The sequence below is a fragment of the Balaenoptera borealis genome (genome assembly GCF_965194805.1).
Source record: "Balaenoptera borealis genome assembly, chromosome: 10".
Taxonomy (NCBI): domain Eukaryota; kingdom Metazoa; phylum Chordata; class Mammalia; order Artiodactyla; family Balaenopteridae; genus Balaenoptera; species Balaenoptera borealis.
This window is the reverse complement of record NC_138874.1, coordinates 104,186,423-104,203,079: the sequence shown is the minus strand read 5'-3', so window position 1 is coordinate 104,203,079 and position 16,657 is coordinate 104,186,423. Positions and strand designations below refer to the sequence as shown.

Here is a 16,657-nt window from a genome sequence, read left to right as displayed (position 1 = left end):
CTTTAGAGTCAGAAAAAAATCTAGGTTGAAATCTTGATTCTGTCAGTTATTAGCTCTCTAGACAACTGGCAAGTATTTGAACCTCAATTTTCCTAACTTGTAAAATACAAGTAGCAGTATCTAAGTTATAGGATTATTACAAGATTAAATGAGAAAATATAAGAAAACAATTGTTATAGCAACTGACTCATAGTAAGTACCAAATAAATGGTAGATTTTTTTTTGGTTGTGTGTGTGTCTGCTCACTTTGGACATTAATGTAGCCTACCGAATATATTTTTTAAATTGAGAAGGGTCCATAATAGAAATGGCATTTGCATTAGAAGCCTCACCCTCTATAATTGTTCAGTACAACATGTCTATGTCAACATAATTTAAGAATATTTTTAATAGGAAGAGCTTCTTAGTCTCAACATGGTCTTGAGATGCCTAATTATTTCAAACACTTTCAAAATTTTAACCAAAAATATGGTAACACGTTGTAAGTATCAATACAAATAATTCAGTAAATGAGTATCATCTTGCTTTAAGCTTTTATTAACCTTGCTCCTCCTGCTGCATGAGAAGTTCTACACTTTCTGATTTACCCATCAAATATGATTTAAAGACGGGAGGAAGAAAAAATCCATAAACTACTTAAAGTTAATATTTTAAGAGTAAGGCATTCTAATGGACAAAATAAGAAATGAACATGTAGTTCAAGGATCAGGGAACGATTCAATGGGATAGCACAGAGGCATCCATAAGATTTTCAATGTCTCCAATACGTGAGCAACTGGATTGGCAGATGGGGCCTCAGAGACTTCAACAATGGGGCAGCTCAGCATACAGGTCACATAGACCTGGCTCTAAAATCAGCTCTACAACTTGCTTGCTCTAACATCTTTGGCAAATAAAACATTTTTGGCAAGTATAAAACCTTTCTGAAGCTTGGTTTCTTTAGCTGTAAAATAGGCATAAATTCCCCTATGGGCTGTAGTAGGAAAATGAGATGATTTTATACGTATGTGCGCGCACGTGTGCGCACACACACACACACCCCCCTGGGATAGTGACTGTACATGGCAGGTACTCAGTAAATCTAATGTTGTTATTTAGTTACTGTAAATTAAGTTTTCATTTATATTTTAACACATCACATAATGGCTAGATAGACTTTCACCAAATTTGGAGGTATGTTTGGGATGGCCTGGCTTAATATACACTGTGTGGTTTATACAAGATTCACTTTGGAAATTCTGAGGAGGAGCTTCAAAGACTGTGATACCCATTCGCTTGAACAGCTGAAACTGAGGCACAAAAAGCTCACGTGCCTGCTGACTGGGAAAGATCATGGGCACAGACAGCAGAGCTTTAAATATTTGAGCCCCAAACTGAAAGTCACACGGACAGATACTCCCAACTGAGTTGCAAGAACAAGAGCAGGTTTGTGATTAGGCTGCTTCTCATCTGGGCAACTCTGTGTAGCATTTTCTACAGTGAGAAGCAGCAATACTCCTGATGATGATCAATCATTCTTTCTAGAAACACAGGAGGGGCCAGGGAGCAATCATGAAAATGATCATTGTGACCATCTCTTCTCTCTCTTCTCCCAGAGCTTCTTGGCATGCTATTTTCTCATTCTGCACCAGTCCCTACTTTGCTAGATCCTGTGCAGGACCATTTTCAGAATTTAGAATTAGAGAAATCTGTGTCCCCAGTGTTCAAAGGTGTATGTGTGTGTGTGTGTGTGTGTGTGTGTAACCTCACATGCATAGGGACCCTCAATATGTATTATCTATTCTTAATCTATTGTTCCTCTTAAAACCCTAAGGAACATGGCCAGAGTAAATTGTTTACATTCTAGAATACGGTGAGGATAGTTAATAAATAAGCAGAGACACACAAACATACAAAAATTCTAGGCTAAGTGAGCTCTTGAGTGCTAGCCCAGGAACCATATAACCAGGGAAATATAATTTCTATGAGAAAATATAGCCTGTAATCTATAGATTAACTTTTGGAAGGCAGCTATGCTCACCACTATACCACCAACACGGACTATAGATTAAGTTTTGGAATATGACCCACTTGGAGAAGAGGCCTGAGAAATACTCTTTATTAACTTTTCACTTTGAAATAACTTTAGACTTACAGAAAAGGTACAAAGAATTAGAGTTTTCATTTGCCCTTCACCCAGCTTCTCCTAATAACAACATTTTACATAATCACAGTATAACTGTCAGAATCAGAAAATGAACATTGATATAATACTGTTGAGTAATCTGTAGACCTTATTTGAATTTCACCAGTTTTCCCACTAATGTTTGGTTTCTGTTCCAGGATTTAATTCAAGATCTCACTGCATGTAATGTCATTAGTCTCTAATCAGTGTTAATTCCTCAGTCTTTCTTTGTCTTTCATGATCTCGACACTTTTGAAGAGTTCTGGTCAGTTTGTTTTATAGACTGTTCTTCAACTTGGATTTGTCTGATCTTTTCTCATGATTACATTGGCATTATGCATTTAACAAGAATACCGCAGAAGTGATGTTTTGCTTCTTTTCAGTGCAACATATCAGGGGTATACGATTTTTATGTCCTATTACTGGTGATATTAACTTTGATCATTTGGATACGGTCATGTCTGCTACATTTTTCTACCATAAACTAATTATTTTCCCCTTTGTAATTAACAAATGTCTTGTGGGAAGATACTTGGAGGCTATGCAAATGTACTATTTATATTATATTTTCTCCCACTAATTTTAGATTTCATCAATGGTTCTTGCCTGCAATAAGTACTACTCTAGAATTTACCTAATGGTGATTTTTCTGTTTTCCTTATTTTCTATATATTCATTAACTGGAATTCTACTGTAAGGAAGAGCTGCCCCTTCTCTCTCATTTATTTATTTATTCAATTATATATCTCTGTTAGTGTAGACTTATAGGTATTTAATTTATTCTTTGAGCTATAATCCAATAGTATACTTATTTATTTTTTGTTCAAGTTGTTCCAGCTTTGGCAATTGGGTGCTCCTTCAGGTGGGCTTCTGTATCTTTTCAACATGTCTTCATAATTTTTTGAACACTTACTTTCTGGAACCAGATGTTCCGTTTCAACTTGCATTTTCCCTTCCTAGCCTTGGAGTAAACTATTTCCCCGAAAAGCCCTGGTTCCTTTGATTGGAAAATGGTGTTAAGAAACCAAGATATGGGTGCTAGGTGTGTTCACGGCTACTGAGTTATCACTGCTTCCAGGCCCTCTCAGTGGACACAGCTAGGAAACATGCATATGTATACTAACGCACTTACACACATCTGTATTTCTATATTTCTCTATTTATCTACCTGTATCCTCGCACATAGTAATGTCAGAATTGCTAACACATGCCCCTGTTTCCAGAAGAAACAAATGTACTAACCATAGTACGATGTTTGTGTGTGGTTCCCTTTGCCTTTAGCCTTACACTATACAGGCAAAATACTATTTTCCAAAATTACTTAGGTTGCTCTTTTCTTTCCTATCTCCTCAGTGTAGTTATGTTATTCATTTGTAATGCATTTAAGTTCATGTTTCACCATTTGTATTCCATTTTGGGTTCTTCACATCCCAATTTTATTTATTTATTTATTAGGTATGTGAAACATTCCAGTGTTTCTAAGAGTCAGAGATTTTTAAAAAGGTCCACTCAAAGAAGTGTCACTTCCTCCTCATCCCTAAAACTCCCTCTCTTATTTCCCCATTTTATACTCCAGTCCCACTTCATTTCCTGTAGGTAACCAATATCATTAGTTTTTGATTTATCTTTCTTATAATCTTTTGCAAAATTTAGTAGTTATCTGCATATTTGCTTAAATTTCTTTATTTCTTACATAAAGGATTGCATGCTCTAGGTATTATTTTGCACTTTACATTTTTCACTTAATAATATATCCTGGAAACAATCTCATATCAGTTCATAGAGATCTTCCTAATTCTTTTCTACTGATGCATTATACTCCATTTGTGAATGTATCATAATTTATTTTACTACTTTCCTATGTATGGTCATTTAGTTCATTCCCAATATTATGTGATTACAAACAATGCTGAAATAAATAACCAATGGTTGTGTATTTTCATACTGCTGCAGGTGTATTTTAGGGTATATTCCTAGAAGTGGGATTGCTGGGTCAAAAGACTACAAGTGTAGTTTTTTTAGGTATTGCCAAATTCTCCTCCAGGAGGGCTGTACTAGTTTGCATTCGAACCAGCAATGTGTTGTCATATTTTAAAATTTTCACCAACATGATAGGTGAGAAATGGTATCTCAGTATTGTTTTAATTTGAATTTCTTAGAAATACTTTTAATGCAGATGGACAAAGGAAGTTGAAGGGAAGCTCAGATGAACAGGCAAGACCTTCACAAAGAGATAAAATGGAACTTAGGAGTGTCCTAACAAGACTAAAAGTCACCTAAAGAGCCTAGGAAAAGATGATGTTTCTGAAGCACTGAAGAAAGCGAAAAGCATTAATGTAAAGACTGAAGTGACCCACTGGAGATATAAAGGGAAATAAAACATTATCTGTTGTACACCAAGCATAAGCTAGGTTTAAAGAGACAGACTTGTTTTTACATGCAAGAGAAAAGGTTAATAAAAATTATGCTTAAAACAGACTCAAAGTGCTAGAAAAATCTCAGTCTTAAGAACAACTGTGATCTGAATACCAGCAACAAGAGATGTAAAAGCCACATAGCCCAGCAAGAATTAGAAGATGCTGAATATCCATGGTCCAAGTAGCAGAAGCAGGGTCTGGTGACCCATCTAGGCCACCAAGTCCCTGGTAGGGACTCTGATACCGCTTAAAGCACCAAGAATGAAGAAGAGCCTATGAAACATTCATTTTTAAGAATAGGAAAAAAGAATGGTCTTAGAAATGATCAAACAATGATCTTTAGAATGACCAAACCATCAAAGTGAAATTTTTATATGTGGAAAAAATAACAAAACACCCAAAGAAATCTGTTAATAAGCATAGAAAAAAATCATATTGCAAAATGAATAACATGACCCATGACAAATAGGTCTCCAGAATGAGGCTGAATAACAGCCCTGGTCAGTAGTGAGGAATCAGTCATTTTAACTTCAGTAAAGTTTTCAATTCTACTTCATAAGCCAAAATTTAGACCAGAGATTAAGGAGGGTTTTTTTTTAAACCTAAGAAGTATTTTGAATTAATTTACATTAAGGTACAAATAATAAGTACATGGATAAAATGCAGTCAAAAGTATGAATTCACAGGAAGCTTAAGAGCTGGACTCTGGGAAGTTATCACCGATAAAGACAGGTGAGTAGGAGAAAGAAGGAAAATAATTAGGCAAATATATTGTGTTTCTATTATGCTCTAGGCACCACTTAGCCCCTGGAGATATAATGGTAAACAATGGGGAAATCCCTGCCCTTAGCTTGTCTGGGTAGAGTAGTCATAGTGTAATAAAATTTTTATAGTAATAAATTAAAAAAAAAAAGTATGGTTGGGCAGAGATGGGGACAAGCCCCACAGAGGAGGTGACCCTTGAGTTAGAAAGCCTCTTGGGGGAAAGGGTAGGTGTGTGTATTGGAGGACAGTCCAGGCAGAAGGACTAGTACTTGCAAAGGGACAGAGGTATGGTGTATTCATAACAAGTGGTATTTTAAAAGTCACGTTGGAATCCAGCAGTGTGAGGCATTTAATATCTCCCTGAAATCATCATATTTGCAAATAACACAAATAGGGACAGGGCACGAGACTGGCATTTGGAATGATAGGATTAGACTTCAAAAATGACCTTGAAACATCAGAGAAATGAACTGAAACTCACTGCTCCCTTTTCTTGTGCAAGAAAAGTAGTAAGCATAAATACAAAATGCAGAATGGCAGAAAAGGTTAGGACTCCTCCTACAGAGGAGTCCCACTGAACTGTAAGTGGGAAAGTAACCAGCGAGGCAGGGCAGTTCATTTTACAAGAGAGGTTAGGCACTGAAAAACAAACAGTGAGAATAAAGCCAGAGAGAGCCCCTTGGGTTCTAGCATTGGTCCTGCCATGTAATAAATATCGGACTCTAAGGAAGTCTGTTCAGGCGAACCTCGGTATCCTCATCTGTCAAACAAAGGGACAGAACTACCTCTAGAATCCCTTTCTGCTTCATGGTTCTTAAGCCAGAGATATCTGGGAAGGTCAAAGAGCATTCTGAGCGTCACGAGGTGACCTAAGCTGGAAGTCCTAAGGCAGGGATGGAAGGACCTGGAGTCCTGTACTGAACCTGAACTGAAGGCTGGGAGGTGATTTCAAAACTGCCTTCCAGCACCCAAGTGACAGATAATTATAAGGAACAAACTCAGCTGTTCTCTATTTCTGGAAAGATGAGAACAAGAAGAAAGAGAACAAAAGAAAATGGAATCAAATTGCAGTGAAGACTGTTAAATAACAGAATGAATTAGTCCCGGAAGTTATGGGTATGTCTTTTGGGAAAGTCTTCAGAAACAGTCTGTCTGTCTGAGATGATTCTGGACAGGGTCACCAGCTGTGGCTGCAAGCAGTTGGATGAGCCAGATGTCATTTCAGTGCCCTTCCTATCTCTGTGTTTCTGCAGTGGTATAATAATATCCATCAATACAGTAATACCAAAGTACCCTATTTATACATTTTGTGTATCTATTAATATGGACAACAGTTCCTTTCTATTTTACTGGTGGAGTTTTGAATACAAATGTGACTTGGCCCCTCGCCATTGCAGCTCTACCGTCAGAGCTAATTGCCTCACAGAAAACTTAAGGAGTCATTTTTCATTATGATGGAAGCAGGTGGCATAGTCATGTTATTGATTTGATGATCCTTGCCTGGCTCGCTGAATAAATGGAACTCAGTGTATGGTCACTGCATCCAGACTTCTAGGGCCTTCAAGGTTCAGTTCAAATTATGTCAGACAGCAGGTTCACGGGGCAGAAATCCATTTATTCCTCTAAGGCTTCTAAATGACGATCCCAGGGACCATGCAGACTCTTCAAACCACCTCCTGGGAGTCCTGTGGACCCATTTAGCCTCCCAGCTCTTAAGGAAGAGGATGAGCTCTCTCTTAAGTTCTGCCAGTGCTTTACCTGAACTTGCTGCCCATCAGTTAGGGAGGTCGGCCCAACTTAGATGGGTTATGCTAATTTGCAAATAATTAGGTGAATGAAAGGAGGTAAGTCACTCACTTTTCAGAAGGCCGTTAACTCTTTCCCTGAAAGCCCTTAAGCCTTCTGGTCTTAAGGAGTTAATGTAATTATAATCAACATTTACCTTTTTTTAGAATTCAACATTACTACTACTGGTGCTTGTTCCTCCACTGGACCTTTCATTAAGAATAAAGGCATATCGAAACTCAAAAATGCCTTTGGTAGATATGGCACCATTTTACAGGAAAAGTAGGATCTGAGACTAAATCAGCTAACAGTGTAACATAGAATTTTTATGAAAACTTGAGTGTACTCCCACCGGGTTTGCTAAGGGACCACCGGCCCTTTGAAGTGGTCCCCAGAAAAATGTTTATGTGAGAAGAAGGAACTCCCAGGGCCCTTGACCCACATTTTCTTAGCATTTTGTCAGTTTGCTGATAAGGAGACACATTTTCTCAAGTTACTTAATTTCCCTTTTTGGATCTAGGGAGTTCCTTTCTGTCTGCCATTTCTGCCCTGGTGGCAGAACATATGCGGTACTGCCTTCTAGTAAGAAGTGGATTGTTATTAATTTTTTCTGGTTATATTTTGCAACCTGGCATAATAAACATGAGGGAGGGGTAAAGTCCATTCCTGCATGAGGGATGCAGAGACTCTGGCTGTAGTCCCTGCTCAGCGTTGACCTGAGACAAGTCCCTCCCAACCTCTGGCTCTTCAGGTTTCCTCTGCAAAATGTGGGATAGAACTAAGTGATTTCTAAGGCCATTTCTAAAGCTCCAAAAATTCTAAAATTCTCTGACACTCAGGATTAGCCGTCTATCCTTGTTAAATGCAGGAGGTAGCCTTCTGCTAAATTCCCCTAAACCTACGTAATGCAGGACTACTTAATTCATGACCAATTAAAAGTAAAATGTTTTACTAATTGGCAGTTTTATATATAGACCATGGTGTTACCTATCAAAAGAAATACGGGGGCAGGGGGTGATTTAGCCTTTAAATTTTATTCATACCCACAAAATTCTTATTTTGTTGTTTTGTGGCTTCAAGGGCAGCTTGCTTATTCCAAACAAATCTTGATTTTTCCCCTTTGGCTTTGTAAGTTGATTTGTTGAGTTGCTTACTTTTTCCTATTTTTCTCTTTGACCACAATAATTATTTACCAGTCAATTCTAGAAATACCTGAAAGGGGTGGCACGTGGGGAGAAGAAAAAGAAAAGAAAAATGTGTTGGCCATGCTTTCAGTGCTGGTGGTCTCATTTTTCATGTCCATAAATTCTGACTTTTTATGTGAGTTTGTTTCTAATTGTTCTATCTTGAAAGTATTTGAGTGGGTTAACTTTTAGGGTATTTCACTCACTTCTGCAGCATGTTCAATTAGCCATGTTCACTATTCTTCAAGTTTGTTGTCTTTATTTTCTTCTTTGTTTCATTTACACATTCATCAATTTCTCTCAATTGACAATAGCACAGAGATAAACTTTAACATCTCAAATGAGAGAACGATGGCCATGCTACTTCACAGTGACACTGTCAGTAAAAGAAAAAGCTCGTGAGCCTGTGCTATCCCCAAAAATCCACCCCCCGCATCCCCAAAAAAAGATATGGAAAGAGCACCATGGTGTGAAATTCTCTGGTTTTAAATTTTGGCTCCATCACTTATTTACTATGTAGGCAAGTAAGCTCCATGAATTAATTTTCCTCATCTGTGAAATAAAAGTGATAATATATACCTCATAGGGCAGTGATAATTCAAAGAATAGTAATGAGCATAGAATAGATTGTGTTAATGGTGTATGTTAATGGTAACAGCTACAAGAGCAATTGATACTTTTTATTTGCCAGGTGTATCTTGTGACATTATTTGTCCTGTGTATAAGTAATATGTGGACATTTATTCCACAAGGTTCAATATTATTTTTCTGATCATAAAGGGTGGAACTGAGTTGTGCTTTTTCAAATTTAAATTAAATGGTTTTGTAAAAATTATTATCCAAGAAAACAAAGTCCAAATTATAAAAACAGAATAACTTTATGATAGGTTTAGTATACATTACATTGGAAATATAATTTGCTTTATTATTTTGTGTCATCTTTCACTAATATTCTGATTTTCATTGAACCTTAAATCTGAGCAAGTAAGTTTTATAGATATTTTTTATCAAAGGTTCAATGTTGGGCTTGATTTTAGTCCCTAAGAAATGTAGCTTGACTCCTACATGAATCATGAAAACATAAAATCCATTCTATCAAAGAGTATGGGCCTGAAGTGAAATTTTACCTAGTAAAGTTTACATTTGTGTAGTATATATCTACATATTTCCTACATATTTTTTTGGTGAAGAAGTTCTACCATTTAAGGATAATTAACTTTATTCATTAATTAAATACTTATCAAGCAACTACTAAGTACCAAGAACTTGTTAGCTACTAGGGATTCAGCGATAAACTAAGATATAACCACTGCCCTCAGAGAGCTTACTACCTGGGAAGAAAGTTAAGAAAAGTACACAGTGACTTTGATATATGTTAGAAAGCAGTAAAGAAGTGACCCAGTAAATGCTATAGGATTTCAAGGAGAATGAAGTCACATTTGTATGGAGGAAACTGAAAAGGCTTCATGGAAGAAGAAGTGGCATTTGAACTGGGCTTTGAGCACAGGCAGCTGAGAGGGAGAGGGCATTTCAGGAACAGGGAACAATAGTGAACGTGACAAGAACACATACACACTCATGGAATCACAGGGAGAGATACACATGCGGAGTTACAGGCCTAACAGCAATCATAAAGACATTCTACCCAGTCATCTTCCTTACCTTACAGACGAGGAAACTGAGGGTTCAAGAGGTTAAAATAATTGCACAAGGGCCCCAAACTAGCCAGAGGTGCTGTGCAGGTGGGCACTGGCAAGGACTCTGTGCCTGCTAAACCTGAAAGAAGGTTGGAGAGAGGTCAAGGAGGACCTTACAGCCCAGTGTAAATGTCTGGACTTATTTCATCAGGCAATGAAAAGTCAGCAAAGGTCTATGACGAAAGGAGCAGTATGATTCGAACTGTGCTTTCCTTTGGCAGAAGTCCAGGTGAGAGGCAACCAGGGTCTGAGCAAAACATGGAGGGAGTAAGAATGGCAGAAGGAAGTCTGTTCTATCTGCCTCGGGGGTAAAATCTAAAGAGCTTCGTGGTTACTTGGAGGTCAAAGTGGAGAAAGAGAGAAGAAGAAAAGCTAACTCCAAAGTGTCAAACTTGAGTCACTCTGAAATGGACTTTACAAAAGCAGTAAAGTCGGGGTAGAAGAGCTAGTCTGGGGAGCAGGGACGGTAACAGGAGAGAGGGGGAAGGAAGAGTGACTTTATACTGAAACACTATCAAATCCAGTGTTGGCTGGAGACCCATGCAGTTGGGAGTTATCATCTGAAAAGCCCCCTAAATGAGCAAAGAGAGCATCACCCTAAAGGGAGAGAGTGGAAAAGGAAGAGAAGTGGGCTACGGACTAATCCTCAGGGAATGCCTATCGGTACTCAGAGGGCAGAAGAAGTCGGTAACGAACGGAGGGGAGGTGCTCTACATCCATTATCTCTAAGTAAATTCTAAGTAGGCACCTGTGATAGACTGAGGTAAAGAACACCAGAGGGAGTTTCCAGAAGTTGGAGAGGCATGATGGGGAATATTCAACAAACACTACAGAGACGTGATGACAAGTGAGAACTGAGGACAGGGCATTTTAATGACTACGTTTACCATTTTGTTACTACTATGGAAAGATATTAAAGCTTAGTAATTGTACATCAGTTTTATTTCACCTCTTTCTCATAACACTGTCTACTCTTTACTCATAAAATAACATATTTTATAATTACGGGTTTATTTGCATGATTATTTGTTCATGTTTATCTCCACGTAGGCTCTAAAATCTGTGGGGGCAAGAATTCTGTTTTGTTCACCACCATATATCCAGTGCCTGACACGTAGCAGATACTTTTAAATATTTCTTGAATGAATAAAGGTAACAAATGAAGATTCATAATAACTATATTTTAGATAGAAGATAAAATTAGTTCCTACTGTTGATTTTGTTTACTTTTAATATCAGGGTTGTTTTTTTTTTATTTGATACAAAGTCGTATTATTAACAATAATCTCAGACATTTGTTCTTATCTCTGTCATTCCCTGGGCTCTCTCCTAATTTTGTAGTTTGTTTTGCCATGAGTGCCCACTTTTTCTTTCTTTTTATGAAGACCCATATGTTGGATGTAAACAATATTTGAATTTGCGCTTAAAAGGTCACTAACATGACAGATTTTTAGAATGAAGTTTTGATACAATTCAGTAGTTTTATTTCTTATTCCAGCCACCTCAAACAAAGAGAGCGCTAAGATTAGATCAACAGGTGTGTTTCTACAAGTGTGAAGATATTGTGGCAGAGTTATGGAAGGAAAACAGAGTCCTAAAGGACAGGAAACTCCAGAAGCTTCTGGAAAATGCAAATTAGCTTTAAAAAACTGGCTTCAGATGCATGAGTACTGCACTGAGAGCCAGCAGACCTGGAGTCTGCTCCCAATTCATCTCTGAGATTGTAGAGACCCTCTACCTCTCATTGGTGCTATGAGATTTCTTTTACTTATTTCTAAAGTGGGGCAATATGAACGATCTACATCTGCTAAACATGCTGAGAAGATTGAGAACTAGCCTTTATTAATAAAATTATTAAGAATTTTTTTTAAAATTTAAGGATCTGGGACTTCCCTGGTGGTGCAGTGGTTAAGAATCCTCCTGCCAATGCAGGGGACACGGGTTCGAGCCCTGGTCCTGGAAGATCCCACATGCTGCGGAGCAACTAAGCCCGTGCGCCACAACTACTGAGCCTGCGCTCTAGAGCCCACAAGCCACAACTACTGAGCCCATGTTCCACAACTATTGAAGCCCGCGTGCCTAGAGCCCATGCTCCGCAACAAGAAAAGCCACCGCAATGAGAAGCCCCTGAACCGCAACTAAGAGTAGCCCCCGCTCGCCCCAACTAGAGAAAGCCCGCGCGCAGCAACGAAGACCCAAAGCAGCCAAAAAATAAATAAATAAAATAAATTAATTAAAAAAAAAGAAATGGACTAAAATTATTTAAAAAAATTAAGGATTGATGCTAATTATTTTTATTCACTAACAAGCAATATACATAGGAATATAGCTTCTTAACTGGTCCTGAGCCGCTGGAAAGATAAGGTACTACTTAGAAACAAGTTATTTGCTCTTCCTACCCCAAACTGGTGTGACTTAGCATAATCTGTAGTAGAACTGTACAACAGGAGTAGAGTGAAATCCATCTTAGGATTTCCTAGCCCAATCCAGTCATTTTATACATGAGAAACCACGACCCAGAGATGAAAAGACTTGGCCAAACAGTTGGCTGGTGGCAGAGCTGGATCTACAGCTTGGGACTTGTGACTCCCAAGTCCATAACTCACACATACAAGCCGAAGTTCTTTTCCTATAAATACATGCCCCAAGTTGTTATTACACAATGGAGTCATACTTTCATTAGCAGATGTGTCATGGCACGTGCACCTTTGCATTTTACCAAATTTCTGGAGTTAAATCACCAGGAAAGGTAAATATGTCCTTCTTGCCCCCTTAAGTTCAATGCTTAGCAGAACCCTCCAGGTCCTTCCTCTTTGATCTGAATATAAAGCTTCTTCTGGAATATGGGCTATCCCGAGTAACCCTGTATCTTTATCCAGAGAAGCACAGTGATGAGGGAGAGTCTCACAGCCTGAAGATCTAGATGGCCCTGAATTTGAATTCTGGTTCACTCACTCACTGGCTGTATTGGCCCTCGGACAAGTCATTTAATCTCTCTTGAGTTTCCAGATTTTTTTTTAATCTGTCAAAGTGGGATAATAATAGCTACTTTTCAGGTTCATTACGAGGGTTACAAGAATTAGTGTATGTAAAGAACCTGCTTCAGTGCTCAGAATTACTAGTTCTTGTTCTCCTCTTTTCATTGGACTAAACCAAAGTTCTCTTTTTGTCATTATTACCCATGACACTGTGGGTAGACTATCGTTTTTAAACATCGTACAATATTTCTAGATTTTTCAAAATAATCCGGTCATCCTGCCAAAACTTCTAAGCCTAAAGAAAAAAGTTTCAAAACCTTAGACTTTCCAGCAGTTTCTGTTTGTTTTGTTTTGTTTTTTTGCCAAACATAAGGCAAGATTAGGGCAAAATTCTACATTTAGGTGAAGCACTTAGCTCCCTTTTGGCAGTGGACATTTGGGCCACTGGATTTTTAATCCAGTGAGAAAAGTTAATCTGCTTCATATTACTAAGAATCCATAAAGTATGAAATCCATAATCCTTCATCACAAAGTGACACAATCATGATCATTTTCAATTTATGCTTTTGAAGAGCTCTATTTACTTTGTCCACATTTCATCTTAATGTGACTCTAAAATGCTTGGGGACTTTGCTGTCCAAGGTGATTGGAGACATGCAGCAGGGTTACTTGATATGCCCTGTTTTTTACAGGGACATCAGTCTTCCAACCACTTTGAGACAGAAGAGAAAGTGGCTGTGTACATATGTCAACAGCAGAAATCCCACTTTAGCCCAAGAGAGTCTGGCATTGTTGGCAGTGGTTGCTCACAGAAAATACAGGAATGAAGCAGCAGGTTTACAGGGCTGGGGAACAGGGAACCTAATTAGCCCAGCTCCAGGAGTGCCAAAAAGCCTATTTAATATTTTTTGCTTTTACTCTTCTAAGCCACCTAGAGGGAGAATTGCTCATAAACGTCTAAATTCATTACATGGAAAAAAAAAAAAGAAGAAGAAGGAAAAGATTACTGCATGGGGTAATCTAAAGGATGAATCTGCAATTTCTCTTTTGACCTCTGTTAAGATGAGAGCCATGCAAGGGACTTCACACATTTTAGACAGACATTAAAGGGCCATGTCTAATTATTACTTGCTAAATATTACTGAAATATATGCTGGTAGAAAGAGAATAACGTCCAAAGACAATGCCATATTTTGAATTAAAAAAAAAAACACCACTACTTGCTACTTAAAAGAGATGGCCAGAACTAGCCCCTGCTTCTTTCCGAATCACTTATTTGTTAGTGCTGACATTCAGGTTCTGAGAGAAAACCACCATGCCCATAGGATGCTTCCACCTTCTCCATACCCCCAAACTTGTCCTTCTCTTAAATGCTTTTATTCATAGTAATGAAGAGTGCATTATGAAAAGCATCACTCGACATTTAGGAAGCTACATTTCAAAAAAGGGCCTGATAAAAAAAATTAGAAATTGTGCAAAGTACTGCAAGAGGACTTTTAATCTAATAATGAATGCTTATTCCTCATTGAATAAATACACTCACATTAGGAGACATAAATAGCCCAAGAGACAAGAGAAGACTCTGGGCGCCCTGCCCTTCACACAGTGGGGATGGGGTCAGGAGTCTGTCCACGAAGCTACTTCTCTACCTCCTTCTTAACTTCCCTAACCTCTAACCCTGCACCAATGCTGGAGGAGGCGCTTCAGCACGTAAGGCTCCTAGCTGTGCAATTTGAGAATCAATGAATGGATTCTAGTTCAATTGCTCATTTTATTGTTGTTCACTGAGTCTCATAGACAGAAGTGGTTGCTCAAGGTCATGTTTCCCAGGTCTCCTATCATTATCATAATCATCAAGAACATTTATGAACTGCTTTCTAAACATAGGGCACTGTGATAAGCCTAGGCACACAGATGGACTTCCTGTAAAGATATGAGATAAACCAAACTCTAGCAATGAGATAAACCAAACTCTATCAATGAGATAACCAATGTCAATATTTCCCTCCCGAGAGCCAATATGGTTCCCAAACTATCACTGGAAGGCATTTCCTCTCAAATATTGGATGAGACTATGTTAAGTTTTAATTGACTGGGTACACACCAAATATCTTGGTGAAAAGTGAAAAAATAAGCCATTTCATTTGAATACTGGTGTCAGCATTTGCCTTGTTTAGGGAAAACATAGATGTGAACATTAGAAAATTTCTCTCTATAGGCACTGCCTTTACTTTCCCCCAGTAAAGTCAAGAGTTTTCAAAAAATTTTATTGTTTCCCACATCTTACCATAAAAAATTTCAAACATACAGCAAAGTGGAAAGAATTTTACAATGGACTCCAGTATTCCCATCACCTAGATTCTACCATTAACATTTGCTTTACTTGCTTTATGACATATCTGTCCATCTACTCATCCTACTATCCATCCATCAATAACATTATGTCTTTGATGCATTTCAAAGTAGACTGCAGACAGAAGACAATGCTTTATTTTAAAGGAGTAGAATCAGTGACTCTTCCTCTTCCTACTCCTATAAAGTTAGCTAGAGAAATTTTATTAGTTTTTTTTAAACAAAGAACAAACTCATCCTGAATTATTCACACAGATATTCAACATAGTTCAATCTACAGTCACTGTAAAAAGTGTTGTGAATTAACTCAAGGTTTTGTCTACTTGTGTTAACCCTGGGGACATTTTCAGTACTCCTCCAAATGTTTGGCTTTGTGAAGACATGGGCTGTAGATTATAGAGAAATAAGCTCTCTGCTATAGATCATCAGGAAAAATTACCTGGAATGTTAGTAATAAGTATTTTTTGTTGTTGTTTTGCTCTGTACTCTAATAGTTTTCTAATTATTCCTTGAGTATAGAAATACAGAGATCTACATACACCAAGTCTCTCATTTATAAAGTGAGTTTTATAACACCTATGGCACAGGCTTGTCATAAGGATCAAATGTGAAAAATAGGAAAATACTTTGTAAAGAGTAAAACACTATGCACATCTAATTTAGCATTACCATTAGTAATTGCAATGCATCTGTAATAAAACACAGCTGAGGTAATGGTCCACACTGTTATTTGGCTTTTTCAAATCAGTCAAAAAGATTTCAGAGGTTAAAGGGACAGCATATTGGCAGTTGCCTTCACTCTGCCCATCAGTACATCATCTTGTCAAGGATCTATCTAGAAGAACCTTGGTGTATATCACATAGACTTGTTTTCATTAGTAAAGTGTTTGTTTTGGAAATCATCCCAGCTTTGAAACAATACTTCCATTAGCTGGGCACAGTACCTACAATTATCCATCTTATCTGCCCAGTGCCAAGCTATTCTATTTACTGCATCCCATTTACCTTGGTTGTTCTGAAAGGAGAAAAGTGAGGCATTGGCTCAACATATGAGAAGGTTTGTTTCATTGAATAAACATCTACAAATGAACTTTGGGTAGAAACTCCTGCAACAAGATATCATCAGGTACCATAAATGACAAGTCTAAAGGTGATGGAATTCGATGGAATTCCTCTGTCCCTGTATGGGAAAAATTCCGTTACATAAATATCTTAAAATTTATAAGGTATAAAGTAGTGTAGCTTCCACTTTTGTGTCTCATTGGACACAAATCATGAAAGTGAGGAGCAAGGTCAAAGCTAACCAGGGAACTAA

General features: G+C 37.9%; 1 protein-coding gene across 4 annotated transcripts in view; it reads right to left on the bottom strand.

The window, feature by feature from the left end:
• The window catches only part of ATRNL1 (attractin like 1), a 705,133-nt gene that overhangs the window by 103,887 nt on the left and 584,589 nt on the right, over positions 1 to 16,657 (bottom strand). The gene's annotated exons all lie outside the window — the stretch shown is intronic.